Source organism: Giraffa tippelskirchi, chromosome 8, assembly GCF_054371585.1.
Source record: "Giraffa tippelskirchi isolate mGirTip1 chromosome 8, T2T-mGirTip1v1.2.pri, whole genome shotgun sequence".
Classification (NCBI taxonomy): Eukaryota; Metazoa; Chordata; class Mammalia; order Artiodactyla; family Giraffidae; genus Giraffa; species Giraffa tippelskirchi.
In genome coordinates this window covers 15,980,187-15,993,639 of record NC_137282.1, presented here as the reverse complement: position 1 = coordinate 15,993,639, position 13,453 = coordinate 15,980,187, and the positions used below count along the sequence as shown (strand labels likewise).

Sequence of the window (13,453 nt, the reverse complement as noted above, 5' to 3'; positions counted from 1 at the left end):
ATATTTCAGTACTACTGGATCCAGGGTTGCTTGAATCCAAGGATGCGGAACCGTGGGTACAGGGGAACAGCATATACATTGAGGATCAACTCTAAGTTATACTGGAATTTTCACCTGTGCACAGAGGATCAGCATCCCTAATACCAGTGTTGTTTCAGGGTCAACTGTAGCCATTTAATGATATCCAAAGCTGCAAAAATGACTGAAGAGTATGCAGTTCATTTTCCTTACGAACATTCAAGAAATTCTATACCACAACCTAAAATATTAATGAAATATCCTTATTCAAATTCTGCTGCCACTTTCAGAACTCAGATTTGGACAGCCTCAGGGGTGGAAGTGCCTCTCCTTTCTCTGGCTTTTTAGAAATAACCATAGGAAATTCAGAGACAAGTCCAGTGAATACAGGGAACAGCCCCACTACCTAACAGAGATCAGGGGAAAAAAATAAAATAGTGATCTTTTCATAAACAATTTCCAATTTGGCTTTCTGAAAATGTCCACATTTCCAAAAAAATATTATTAAATATAGCAGCATCACTGAGAAAAGAGTATAGCCTTTAAGAGATGCATATGTTGTCAGCATTTTAATATGCAGGGTTGGGTTTCTTTTCTCATAAACAGCCCCTTGAAGATCTTTCCCTCTGCCACCACCAATGGCATTCTCCCCATTTTTCCTGCACCCGTGAAAGGATTACTGGCTTTGTATAACTGTTTTAGTGCCCCATCCTCTGAAAAGAGAGTGTACTTTCTGTCTTGTTTAATTATTTCTTACATAAATACTTCTGCATGGCAATTTGTTAGGACACAGAGGCAACCTAAAGGATGGGCCGGTCAAGCAGATATTTAGGATGCAAATACATATGGAGCAACAAAAATTAACAAACATTTTGAGAAATGAAAGGAGGTTGAGAAAATAGCCATTACCCAAATTTTTCTTCCTAACAATAACAATAATAATAATAATATTGCTAATATTTGCCCTAATAATAGCAAACACCCATATGTAGCTCAATCTGTACCAGGAATTAACTATGTAACTATATAAATGTCTTTTTTGGTTTTATTTCATTTTACTTTTTTTTTTATCAAACTGCTTATTTTGTATTGGAGTATTGCCGATTAACAATGTTGTGATAGTTTCAGGCAGACAGCAAAGGGGCTCAGCCATACATATACTATATTAATGTCTTTAAATCTCACCACAACCCAATGATGGAGGTACTGTTATTATTCCCATTTTACAGATGAGGAAACTGAGGCACAGAGAGGTTAACTAACTGTCCAGAGTTACACAGCTAGGAGAGTTAACCTCATATGGAGGAATAGTAGGCGTTAGAATAAGTACTTCAAAAGCCTCTTAGAAAGGTGCTTGTGACCCTCCCGATCCCCAAGGTTATGCTCCAGAAACTTAAGATATTCATTTAACTCCTTGCTAAACAGGGACGGCCCAGGAAAGGTCAGAGTTTTGTGCTTGGCTGACAGTCGTACAAGCCTAGGCTCAGAACTGTGCAGGACCAGGCGGAGAGTCTGACCACAGCTGCAGGGTCCTCCTCTGACCTCCCCCCAGGAAGCTCTCAGCCTCTCCTCCAAATAACGTGAACAAATGACCCAAGGATACAAGTGTGAAGGGGTGAGTGTATTAGCAGGCTCAGAGTGTTAAATTATTAGCCCCCACAAGGAGCCTATACATCTTTGTCACAGGCTGCTCGGATGAAGTGCACTTTAATGGTACTGGGCTCCCGATGTAATTCAAAAAGAGAAAGAAAAGAAAGATGAGCAGGAGGCTCAGAGCCAAAGTGACGCAGCCTTGGGTTCTGATGATGCAATGGGACCTGTCTCCCAGGGCTGTTGCTGTATTGTCTTATGCCACCAGGGTTGTTACCGATACCATGGAATCTTCTTCCTCTTTCAGTAAAATCTAAGTTCTCCACATCAAAATGATCACAGAAGTTTGGATACTTGTAGCTAAGCCATCATTAGGCAAGAGACCACAGACATGGAATTTTCTATTAGGAAGAAACCCTGCCTTGCCTGCGCTGAGGGACTTGACTCATGGAGAGTCTATCAACAGAACTGTATAGATGCCCCAACAGAAACGTGCTATATTGGGTTGTCTGCCATCAATCACTGTTCCTTTCGATCTATCTACCATGTCTTTTATCTGTTTTTTGCATAAAGAATTCTTTCTTAAAGTTCTGTTCCTATTTAGGAAATGATCATGAGTACCAGTTGACTCTTTAATATATTCTTTGGCATATATTTCCAAGCTTCCATCAAATGCACTACTTTTTTCTCTTCTATCTGTCCTCTGGTGGCTCAGACAGTAAAGAGTCTGCCAGCAGTGCGGGAGACCCGGGTTCAATCCCTGTGTCAGGAAGATCCCCTGGAAAAGGAAATGGCAACCTACTCAAGTATTCTTGCCTGGAGAATCCCATGGACGGAGGAGCCTAGCAGGCTACAGTCCATGGGGTCGCAAAGAATCGGACTCGACTGAGAGACTTCACTTTCACTTTCTTTCACTTTTCTCTTCATTCCCAACAAGCTTTACTTTGATCCCTAACTAGACAAATGTTTCGTGATCCCACCAGGGCCAACTTATTCATGGATGAGGTTACCAAATAGGTAGCATGATTTCAGGCTGGTCTGGGTAAATCTATAGTCTCCAGATACTTCTCTCACCTACTTGGAGGCAGCCTGCTAATTCATTATTAGCATATCTTCCTTTAGTTTCACATTTTGTGATTATTAAAGGGTTTTTCCCTTCCTAAGAGATGTGCATTTCAAATGGTTCGCAATTTATAATCCAGTGTTTCAATGTGAAGATTTTTATGAGTGGCAGGTGTTATAGACCAAAGTCTACAGAATATGATGGACTTGAGGTCAGTGAAGAAGCCACTGCAACAGTCAGGGTGGTGTGTGTGTGTGTGTGTGTTTCTGTGTGTGTTCAGATATATTAAAAAAAAAAAAATAAACAACAAAAAAACCCAACTTTTTTTCCAATTTACACAAAAATTCAAGGAAAAGTAATTTCAGAAACACATACTTGTAAACCAAGGGTCCAAGGGACAGTCTACAAATCAGATTGTTGTTGTTGCTGTTGTTATTTAGTCACTAAGTCATGTCCCACTGTTTGTGATCCTATGGACTGTAGCCCACCAGACTCCTCTGTCCATGGAATTTCCCAGGCAAGAATACTGGAGTGGGTTGCCATTTCCTTCTCTAGGGGATCTTCCCAACTTAGGGATCAAATCTGTGTCTCCTGTATTGGCAGGCATTGATAACTCTCTTATTTATGCTTATTTGGCCAGAGAACTGTGATCTTTTATCTGCATGGGTTGTATAATCAGACAGCCTGGATTTTCAAGGATTATATTGAATTTTGAGTTTACGGTATGTCTTCTACATAAAGCACTTCTATCTATAGATCTACAAGTCTAGATTGTTGGTAGAATGTCCAGAAAATGTCAACCCTATACTCAGCACAATGCTTTTAGTAAGGTTATCTACTCAGGAAGGCAGCCCAGCTACAGAGGTTTGTTGGGTGATCCTGGAGTCAGAGAAAAAGAGATACTGTCTACTAGGATGTGATCTAACTGATGCATCCATCATTTGTGTCTTCTATGCTTCCTCTCCTAGAGAAGAGCTCTGTGAACCTTGCACCATGTCGTTTTTAAAAACAGAATTCCTTTGACTTGGACTTTAATCTAGGATCATGATCCAGAAAGCCCTAAGAATCATTCCTATGCTATGGATGCTATGAGTAACCTAACCTAACCTACGCTACTCAAAAACAATCTCTCTCATTCCTGATAACTTGCAGTGGGTATAACATTTCACATTCACATATGCAAGTGTGAAAAGATGTGATTTTTTTTTTTTTAAAAACTGAATCTAATGTAGCTTGGAAGTACCTGTTTCCACCAGGTAGGCAAAAACTTAACCGTGTGAATTCAGTCACTCATTTTCTTCTAGATAAAAAACTGTATGTTTCTGTGCCTACTGAATCAATCCAGAAATTCACTGCCTTTCTTCCCGGAGATTATATAAGTTTCAAGGAAGCTGACTTATTGTGAATTATGCTTCTGGGACTGATGAGGGCTGTCTGGTCCACCTGCTGCCCTGTGTTCTCTTGGCCTATCCCTTGTCTTACCTGGTCTGGGGCATCCATTACTAACCCTGCTGCTTCTATGGTAGTTATCAACACCCCTGCCTGGACTTCAGACTACATTCTGCCCAACAGGAAAGTGGTCCTTCTTGGGGGCTGGAGAATTCTCACCTGCCTTTTTCAGGCCACACTGTGGGTGTTAACATCCATGCTGTGCCTCTCAGATACGTCCCTGAGCTTCCATTAGACTTTACTTGGCACTCTACTCTGATGCCTCCAGTTCCCCAGGCTATACCCTGGTAGCCCAGGCAATGTGCTTTTTCTTCTAGAACCTAGGGTTTCTTTCTATCAATGCTTATGTAAATCCATCCTCAACTCTGGTTTCATTCTAAGGTGTGTGCTATGCTCACACTCAGTCCTGTCCAACTCTGCAGCCCCGTGGACTGTATCAGGCCAGGCTCCTCTGTCCATGGGATTTCTCAGGCAAGAATACTGGAGCAGGCTGCCATTTCCTACTCCAGGGGATCTTCCCGACCCAGGGATCGAACACTCGTCTCTTATATCTCCTGCATTGGCAGGAGGATTCTTTACCACTAGCGCCACCTGGGAAGCCTACCCATTATTCCTGATCCCCTGATTCTTCCTACATTGGATGAACCTTTGTTTTTAGGGCAGGAAACTGCTCTTGGATCATTACTTATAATTCCCTACTCTGTGGTTCATGACATAAATGCTCTGCTGTGAGTCCTCGGTGGCTAATAACCCTTTCGAGCTTAATAAATCTTTTCTCAATCAAAAACTCCGGCTCATACTGTGGAAGAACTTGCAGTAAAGGCTATTATTTCAGATACTTTGAAAATTTCTATTTAGATGTTGGAATTTCAGTAATAGTTTATTTCTGGCTCTTTTGGACCTTCCCTAGTGGTGGTCCATGTAGAAGATGGTTTTGTTTTTTTCTGGTCCTACGAGTGGGCTAAACTTTCCCTTCCCCACCTCACTGTCACCCTTTTTCTGAAGCTCATTTCTACAGTCACCACAAAATATGCCATTTTGTCATCTTTTTTAAAATGCATTACCTGCTACATTTATTAATTTGTGAGGTCACTTAATTTAAGGTTTGTAACTCTGGATGATTAAGAAGATGATTTTTGTTGAGATTTTTGTTTTTTGTCATGGACCATTTTTAAAGCCTTTACTGAATCTGTTACAATATTGCTTTTGTTTTATGTTTCGTTTTTTTGGCCACTAGGCATGTGGGATCTTATCTCCGGGACCAGGGATCCAACCTTCACGCCCTGCATTGGAAGGCGAAGTCTTAACCACTGGGCTGCCAGTGAAGTCCCTAAAGAAATGATTTTATGATTTTTTCAGAGGGAGAGAATTCATTATTAAAGATTCTCAAAGAAGAGGGAGAAAACCTGGGATTTACAGAGGCAGTAAAGTAAACAAGAGTCATAAGGAAGAACTGACAGTGAGTCTTATGGGATTAGAGAAGAGGGTGGGGGCCTTTCTTTTTTTGGAATATGAGTGAGCAGAGTGGTCCTTTTACTTTGTCATTGCCTAGAACATAAGGGGGTTGAGGATTAAAGTTCAATATTATCAGCCTCTCTTTGTGTTCAGGAAGAATATCATTGCTCATTTTATCAGATTACTCAAAAGGATACAGAAAAAAAAGTAACATTTTATAACCTCTTAGCTAAAACAAATGTAAACACAAGCACTTTGATATAAATAAACCATCATACATTAGCTTTATTAACCATGGTAAATAAAATTCCTTTTCTATGAACTCTCTATAGCCACTCAAATTTTGTCTTGCAAGACTGAGGGCTTCCCTGGTGGCTCAGATGGCAAATAATCCACCTGCAATGCAGGAGACTCTGGTTCGATCCCTGAGTCAGGAAGATCCCCTGGAGAAGGGAATGGCTACCCACTCCAGTATTCTCGCCTGGAGAATTCCACAGAGGAGGCAGGCGGGTTACTTTAGGAAATGAAAATGAAAGTCGCTCATTCATGTCTGACTCTTCACAACCCCGTGGACTATACAGTCCATGGAATTCTCCAGAACACTGGAATGGGTAGCCTTTCCCTTCTCCAGGGGATCTTCCCAACCCAGGGATCGAACCCAGGTCTCCTGCAATACAGGCAGATTCTTTACCAGCTGAGCCACAAGGGAAGCCCAAGAATACTGGAGTGGGTAGCCTATCCCTTCTCCAGTGGATCTTCCGACCCAAGAATTGAACCAGGGTCTCCTGCATTGTAGGCAGATTCTTTACCAACTGAGCTATCAGGGAAGCCCTACCTTAGGACAAAACCTACTTTAGGACAAAACCACAATCTTTTTCTTTAACAGAAACACATCCTACACACCTTCAACACAAAGTTGTGCCTCCTGCCACAGTTGCTCTTGGTACAGTTTCACGGGCACATATTATTTAACCACAGTGACTTCTGTTTGGCAAAGAAAACCAGGAGACAAATAAACATGAACTGTCTGTCACACACCAATACTTTTCAGGAATAGACATCTATAATCTTACATACACCCACAGTACAACTTCTCAAAGTGGTAAAAATGAACACATTCACAGACAGACTCAAATATATAGTTTCTCTATACCATATAACATAATAGTATATAAACTTACAATGATGCTTATAAATTAATGCTTCAGTATTCCATCTTACTTTGAAGTGATCTATGTATTTAATTAATATCAACTCAATTGAGCATAAATCTAAGGTTTTAAGTTCCCCAAAGATCTTGGAAATTACCTTCCTGTCCACATATTATAAAATACTATTACTGTTGAAATGCAACTTGTCATTATAATGCCTTTATTTGGTTAAACACAAATTTATGTTTTTCAGAATTATAAACATTCACAATCTTAAACACTAGTAATGCTAGCTTAATCAACCCGTAAACCTGTATAAGTCTGCACAGAACATTTCTAAGTAGAATAAAAATCTATGTATATATTATGCTTAATCCTAATAAATGAGAGAAGAGCTGTTTTTATTAAACCTAAAGTATTAAACTGTTCTTATTTGCCAAAACTGTATCCAAATTACATACACTTGAATTCCTAAAACATATTCAAGTTGGTTCCTGTAAAGATATTTTTAAATCAAGTGTATTGAAAGTATTTGAGATTCAATTTCCTTAACTTCTGGGAATTTTAGGAATATTCAACCTATACAATACTAATTTAGCATTAAGCCATCAGATAGAGCTCCTTTAAGAAATCTTATTATCTAATTTAGAAATACCATCTTGAGGTAGAGAAATATTACACAAACAATGAGAGGTAAAAGCCTTTCTGAGTTACAAATGCATAATCATGCAGGCATAGAGATACCTAATAGCTTCAATTCTAAAATTTCAGCCATGAGTCAAGCGTAAACACATAATTACAAAACTCAATGATCCATATCAAAGACCTGTTCTCCTCACAGTGGGTATGAATTTTTAATTTATCTGAGCTCAATATCGGACAGGTAGACAAACAGAAAAGACTAACAAACCGGATTATCTGCTGTTTCTCACCCAAGTGAAAGGTCTTTATAAATCATTCATTCATTTACAGAAATCACCAAATGGTCAGAGCATGAAACCCAAAGAAGCCAAAATCAGAAATCAAGTGACTACTCAAAAGGAATCCAAGTCAAATCCCTGCCAATGGATAAGTGAGCAAAGCACAGCACGAGGAAACAGACACTGCTGAGGACCCCAGGCAGGATCAGAGCCCAAAGGTCTCCACGAGACCTCTCGGCTCGGGTGGAATAAATGGGGATTTGAAAGCAAGGTACAAGGCTGTTCAAGATATTGCACCAAAACCGTGAAAAGCAAATGTACTATAAAATGAAGCAGGTGATTTTACTCAGGCTATTGCAACAGGGAGAATATTCATGAGTGAGGAACATTGCAAAGGAGATGGAGGAAATCTGAAATCTTTAGAGGCAATACTTGAGGGAGGGCATCAGGAAGAAGGATGCACAGTAAGTTTCATCGGGTTCCCGAAGGAGGACAGGCTTATCTCGCATATGTGAGGGCATCGTGGTCCTTCATGGTAAGCCATTTCCCAAAACATAAACGACTGGGCAGACTTCTTCTTCTTCTTTTTTTTTTTTTTTACAATTTGACTTAATTTTATTTATTTATTTTATTTTTAATTAATTTTTATTTAATGTTAAGTTGGGTTCTACTGTACAGCAAAGTTAATGGGCAGACTGATTGACTGTCAAACCCAAGGGTTCAGCTAAAGGTAAGCAAAGCCATCTCCCACCTTCTAGCGGATCTTACCTGGTGTCGGGGCTTAGAGCCTGGGGTACATATGAAAAAGTGGAGCTGTTTAATTTGGAAATGTACCTCTCAAATTAAAATATCTTATTCTGTAAGTTCCTAAAGTCAGCAATTTCTATAATCATGTCCCTTTTTGACCTATGACATTTGATATTTCATTTCTCTCACCATCTCTCTCCTAGCCAGCAAAACGAGGAGGTTTCAAATGGCACAATGACATTCACTGTATGTTTGTCCATAAAAGGCAAAAGACCGGAAACAACCTAAATGCATGTCATTGGGGTATGAACATATCAAATTCTTTATATTCACAGAATGAGATACAATATGGCAGTTTAAATACATTAATTTCACTTAACACACAGGATCACAAACAGGTCTTAAACTGACAATGTTAAGTAAAAAAAAAGTAGAAAGTGACACCAACAATGTATCACTACTTAAGAACATTTAACTCACAATAAAGAAACAACACTATATGTAGTAAATGCATATATATGTATGTCCATATATATAAACATATGGTTCACCATGGAGGACCATGATGCCCTCACATATGTGAGATGAGACTGTCCTCCCTTGGGAATCCTGTGAGACTTATCATGCGTCCTTCTTCCTGACTTCCTCCTTTACTTGCCCCTATAAGATTTAAGATTTCCTTCATCTTTATACATATATATGTATATAGGGTATATATAAATAGATATATAATAAAGCCACTTTAAAAATGGATGAGAGCTGGACTAGTCAATTCCTAGCCACTAGTCCTATGTGGCTATTGAGCAACTAATCCTAAGTGGGATGTGTGGTGAGTGAAACTACACACTGATTTTCAAGTCTCAGTATGAAAAAATGAAGTCAAAATAGTTTATTAATACTCAGAAAATAGCAAAATTCTGTAAAGCAATTATCCTTCAATAAAAAATAAATTAATTTTAAAAATAGCTTATTAATACTTTTTTGATGTTGATTACCTGCTGAATGATTTTAAATTTAAATGATTTTAAATTAAATGATGGTAATTTTAAATTACCCAATAGCTTGAGCATATTGAAGTGAAGTGAAAGTGAAGTCGCTCAGTCGTGTCCGACTCTTTGCGACCCCATGGACTGTAGCCTACCAGGCTCCTCCGTCCATGGGATTTTCCAGGCAAGAATACTGGAGTGGGTTGCCATTTCCTTCTCCAGGAGATCTTCCCCACCCAGGGATCGAACCCGGGTCTCCTGCATTGTAGACAGACGCTTTACCATCTGAGCCACCAGGGAAGTCTCATATTGGGTAATTTAAAATATATTTCTAAAATTAATTCCACTGTTCCTTTTTATTTTTTAAAATATGGCTGCTGAACATTTAAATTTACATATATGGCTCCTATTATATTTATTATGGACAGTGCTGGGCTACAGGTTTACATCTCAAATCCAGCCCCTGAGCAGAAGGGGGAAGAAGTAGCACTTAGAATGATATTTAACAAATTGTTTATTTTAGTAAGGTTTAATTGTATGAAAGAAAAATAGGAGCAAATACAAGGTAAAAGGTTGACAGTTGCCAATTCTGAAGTATGAAAGGAAAGATGATTGTTGTATTATGTCATATCTCTTTAGTTCAGTTCAGTTCAGTCACTCAGTCGTGTCCGACTCTCTGCAACCCCATGAATCGCAGCACGCCAGGCCTCTCTGTCCATCACCAACTCCCGGAGTCTACCCAAACCCGTGTCCATCGAGTCAGTGATGCCATCCAACCATCTCATCCTCTGTCGTCCCCTTCTCCTTCCGCCCCCAATCCTTCCCAGCATTAGGGTCTTTTCCAGTGAGTCAACTCTTCGCATGAGGTGGCCAAAGTATTGGAGTTTCAGCTTCAACATCAGTCCTTCCAATGAACACCCAGGACTGATCTCCTTTAGGATGGAGTGATTGTATATCTCTTTAAATTCTCAAAAAAAAATAAATTTTTGGACTAAACCATCTTAAAATTCTTATATAGCTCTCATTCCCATATTTGAATAGATAAAATGAACAGTGCTCTGGAGTTTTTTTAAAAAAAAAAAACCAAAAAAAAGCTAGCTACATAGCCTTGGAAGAGTTGCCTAATTTTTCTGGACTTCATTTATTTTCTATTATATGAGTGGTTGAGGGGAATCTTCCAAAATCTCTCTAGCTTTCAAAGAAATCTGATGTATTTTTTTCCTTTTATATCATTTCAGGATCTAATATGGCAAATGAATAGCAAATTATTGTGAAAAAGCTTGTATTTATCAAAACAATTATTTGTAGCAGTGGCCATGACATTGATGTACCAAACTGCATGTAACTAGCCTGATGAGTTTGTTTTAGATACTTGGTATAATTTTCATTCATTCTTTTTTTTTTTTGACTGCACAGCACACCATGTGGGATCTTAGCTCCCTGCCCAGGGAATGAACCTGAACCCCCTGCATTGGAACCGAGGAGTCTTAACCACTGGGCTGCCAGGAAAGTCCCTAGATATTTGGTATAATTTTGATTTATCAACATGAAAACCATGAGTTCTTTTTCATTTATTCTGCTTTTCCTATAAAGCAATTTGCCTTTAACATGCATCAGGAAAACTCAGCACAACAGATTGTTATGTGAATTTGATGATCTACATTAATGCTCTGTTGAACGGCGGTGAGTAATTACGTGTGCAGTCCTCCAGAACACCGCCAAGGGCCTTCTCCTGGCTCTCTATGCACAAAGTATCACGCCATAGATAGACACCTGAATCAAATGTACCACTAACATCCATATTGACTAAGACATTAAGGACTAAGTAGTGTTATTGTCTATTACTGTCTTTAAATTCTCTTTCAAAATGCAAGTCGGTTTTCTACATGGGTAATAGCTATTTTTCTTTACTACAGTTCTTTCCCGAAGCTACTAATTATAGCCTCATATTGAAATAAGACAGAGAAATAAATGACTTCTCCTATTTCTGTTGCCTTTTTAGCCTTGTATTTCCTAATTCATCGTCTTCTTTTTTTTTTTTTTTAAGTCTTCATTGAATCTGTTACAATATTGCCCCTGTCTTATGTTTTGGTTTTTCAGCCTTGACACATGTGGGATCTTAACTCCCTGACCAGGAATCGAGCCCACACCCTTTCTATTGGAAAATGAAGACTTAACCAGTGAATCACCAGGGAAATCCCCATTTTCCTCTTGTTTTTATTTCTTCCTTTCTGTTTGATGAGTGTTTGGATTTGGCGGTAGTGGGTTACTATTCAAAGATACACAAATACAAAAGCTTAACAAGAGTAGAAAACTTAACACAAAGCTCATCTTCTAAAAATGTTTTTGTCTAAATACGTTCAAAGGAGACTGTACGATAAACTATGGGGTCTATGCTGTCTGGACAGACCACACAGAAAATAAAGCATAACCTCTTGTTCAGAATCCTACAACTTATTTATCAGCATAACAGGTAGAAAAATCAAGTTCTAGTCTTCATAAACATAGGATTTGGCAGTAAAGAATACACAGAAAATTTTTCTTATGGATAAACCCATCAAAACTGAGCCAGCTGTGATGAAAATCTCAGTACATTTTATTGCTTCTTTTCAGACTCAAATATTATAAACTAAGGGAAAGAAAAGTATCTTTCCTTTTTGCAAACCTTCTATGCCCTTCTGTATCTATGTAGGTTTATCTTCTGCTTCATCTTCTATTACTCTTGCCTGGAAAATCCCATGGACGGAGGAGCCTGGTGGGCTACAGTACGAGTTGGACACCACTGAGTGACTTCACTTTCACTTTCACTTTCACTTTTTCATCATCTATTTCTTATTCTTTTAACTTGCCTCTTATTTTCTGAAACTGGGTCCTTGATCCCTTGAATTTGTTCCGTATTCTGGATTTTACTGATTGCACCACCAGGGTTTAGTTTAACATACTTCTCTGTCCCTATCTTTTCTTAAACCTAGTAGTTATATCTAGATATTTGATTAGATTCAGCTTTTATTGACTGGCAAGAAGTCTTTGTAAGCTAAGTGCTATACTTCCATCAGTATGCATTGTTTGTCTCTCTTCTTCTTTTATATTTTATTTATTTCTTTATTGGCTGTGCTGGGTCTTCGCTGCCAGGCAGGCTTTTCTCTAGTTGCAGTGAGCTGGGACTACTCCCTAGCTGTGGTGCATGGGCTTCTCATTGCTATCTCTTCTCTTGTTGGGGAGCACAGGCTTTAGGGCACATGGGCTCAGCAGCTGCAGCTCCCAGGCTCTAGAGCACAGGTTCAATAGTTGTGGCTCGTGGGCTTAGTTGCTCCACGGCATGTGGGATCTTCCCAGACCAGGGATTGAATCCATGTCTCCTGCACTGGCAGGCGGATTCTTTACGACCGAGCCATCAGGGAAGACCCGTTTGTCTCTTTTTTAGTGATGCTAAAATTGGTCAGTGGGTTCTGATGCTGTCAGCCTGAAACTTTCATTATTAAGCTCCCTTTCAATTCTTCATCTAACGCTTTTCGGTTGATGATCAATGCCAAAAGACATTATTTCCTTAAGAATTGTGAAGTGGTGATATCCCATGATACTTTCATGATTCACTAGCCAGAATGCTTCTTTTAAGGAAAGGGGTTTTTTGAAGAAGAAGGTGACATAATCAAAGTTGTATTTTAGGAAAATAAATCTGACAGTGATGTGAAAAATGGGTAGGTAGGTAGGTAGGAATACTGGGGGCAAAGACAGAGTTCAGGATTCTTATAAGTTATCTCTGTGAGAGGGAATGGGTGACTCGAAAAAAAAAGGGTTGTAATGAAAAGGAGGAAATTGATCCCCAAAATGCACTACGGAAACTGGAGCTGGCAGCTGACTGACCAGAGGAAAGGATGTTAAAGTACTCGGTGTCTGGGGAAATGTTGGTGGCACTAACAGTAACAGAGAGGACCAGTGGTTTAGAGGAGGGGAGAAGTGAAGGGTATCATTGAGTCTGTTTCATCTCTTCATTAATACAGTCATTTCATTCTCTCCCTGCTGGATTTCTATTGCTTTGGGAGCCTGATTTTTAAGAGCTTCACAGTGATTTCT

At 39.2% G+C, this 13,453-nt stretch overlaps 1 long non-coding RNA gene and 1 other non-coding gene across 2 annotated transcripts in view; both read right to left on the bottom strand.

Moving 5' to 3' along the window:
- Nucleotides 1-13,453, bottom strand: part of LOC145518669 (uncharacterized) — a 207,369-nt gene that overhangs the window by 49,114 nt on the left and 144,802 nt on the right. Inside the window, exon 5 of the long non-coding RNA XR_014063107.1 lies at nucleotides 6,479-6,559. This is a non-coding gene — a long non-coding RNA (uncharacterized LOC145518669). The remainder of the gene's footprint in view (nucleotides 1-6,478; nucleotides 6,560-13,453) is intronic.
- On the bottom strand, nucleotides 9,608-9,679 carry TRNAC-ACA (transfer RNA cysteine (anticodon ACA)). The gene has a single exon. It is a non-coding gene; the product is annotated as a tRNA-Cys (tRNA).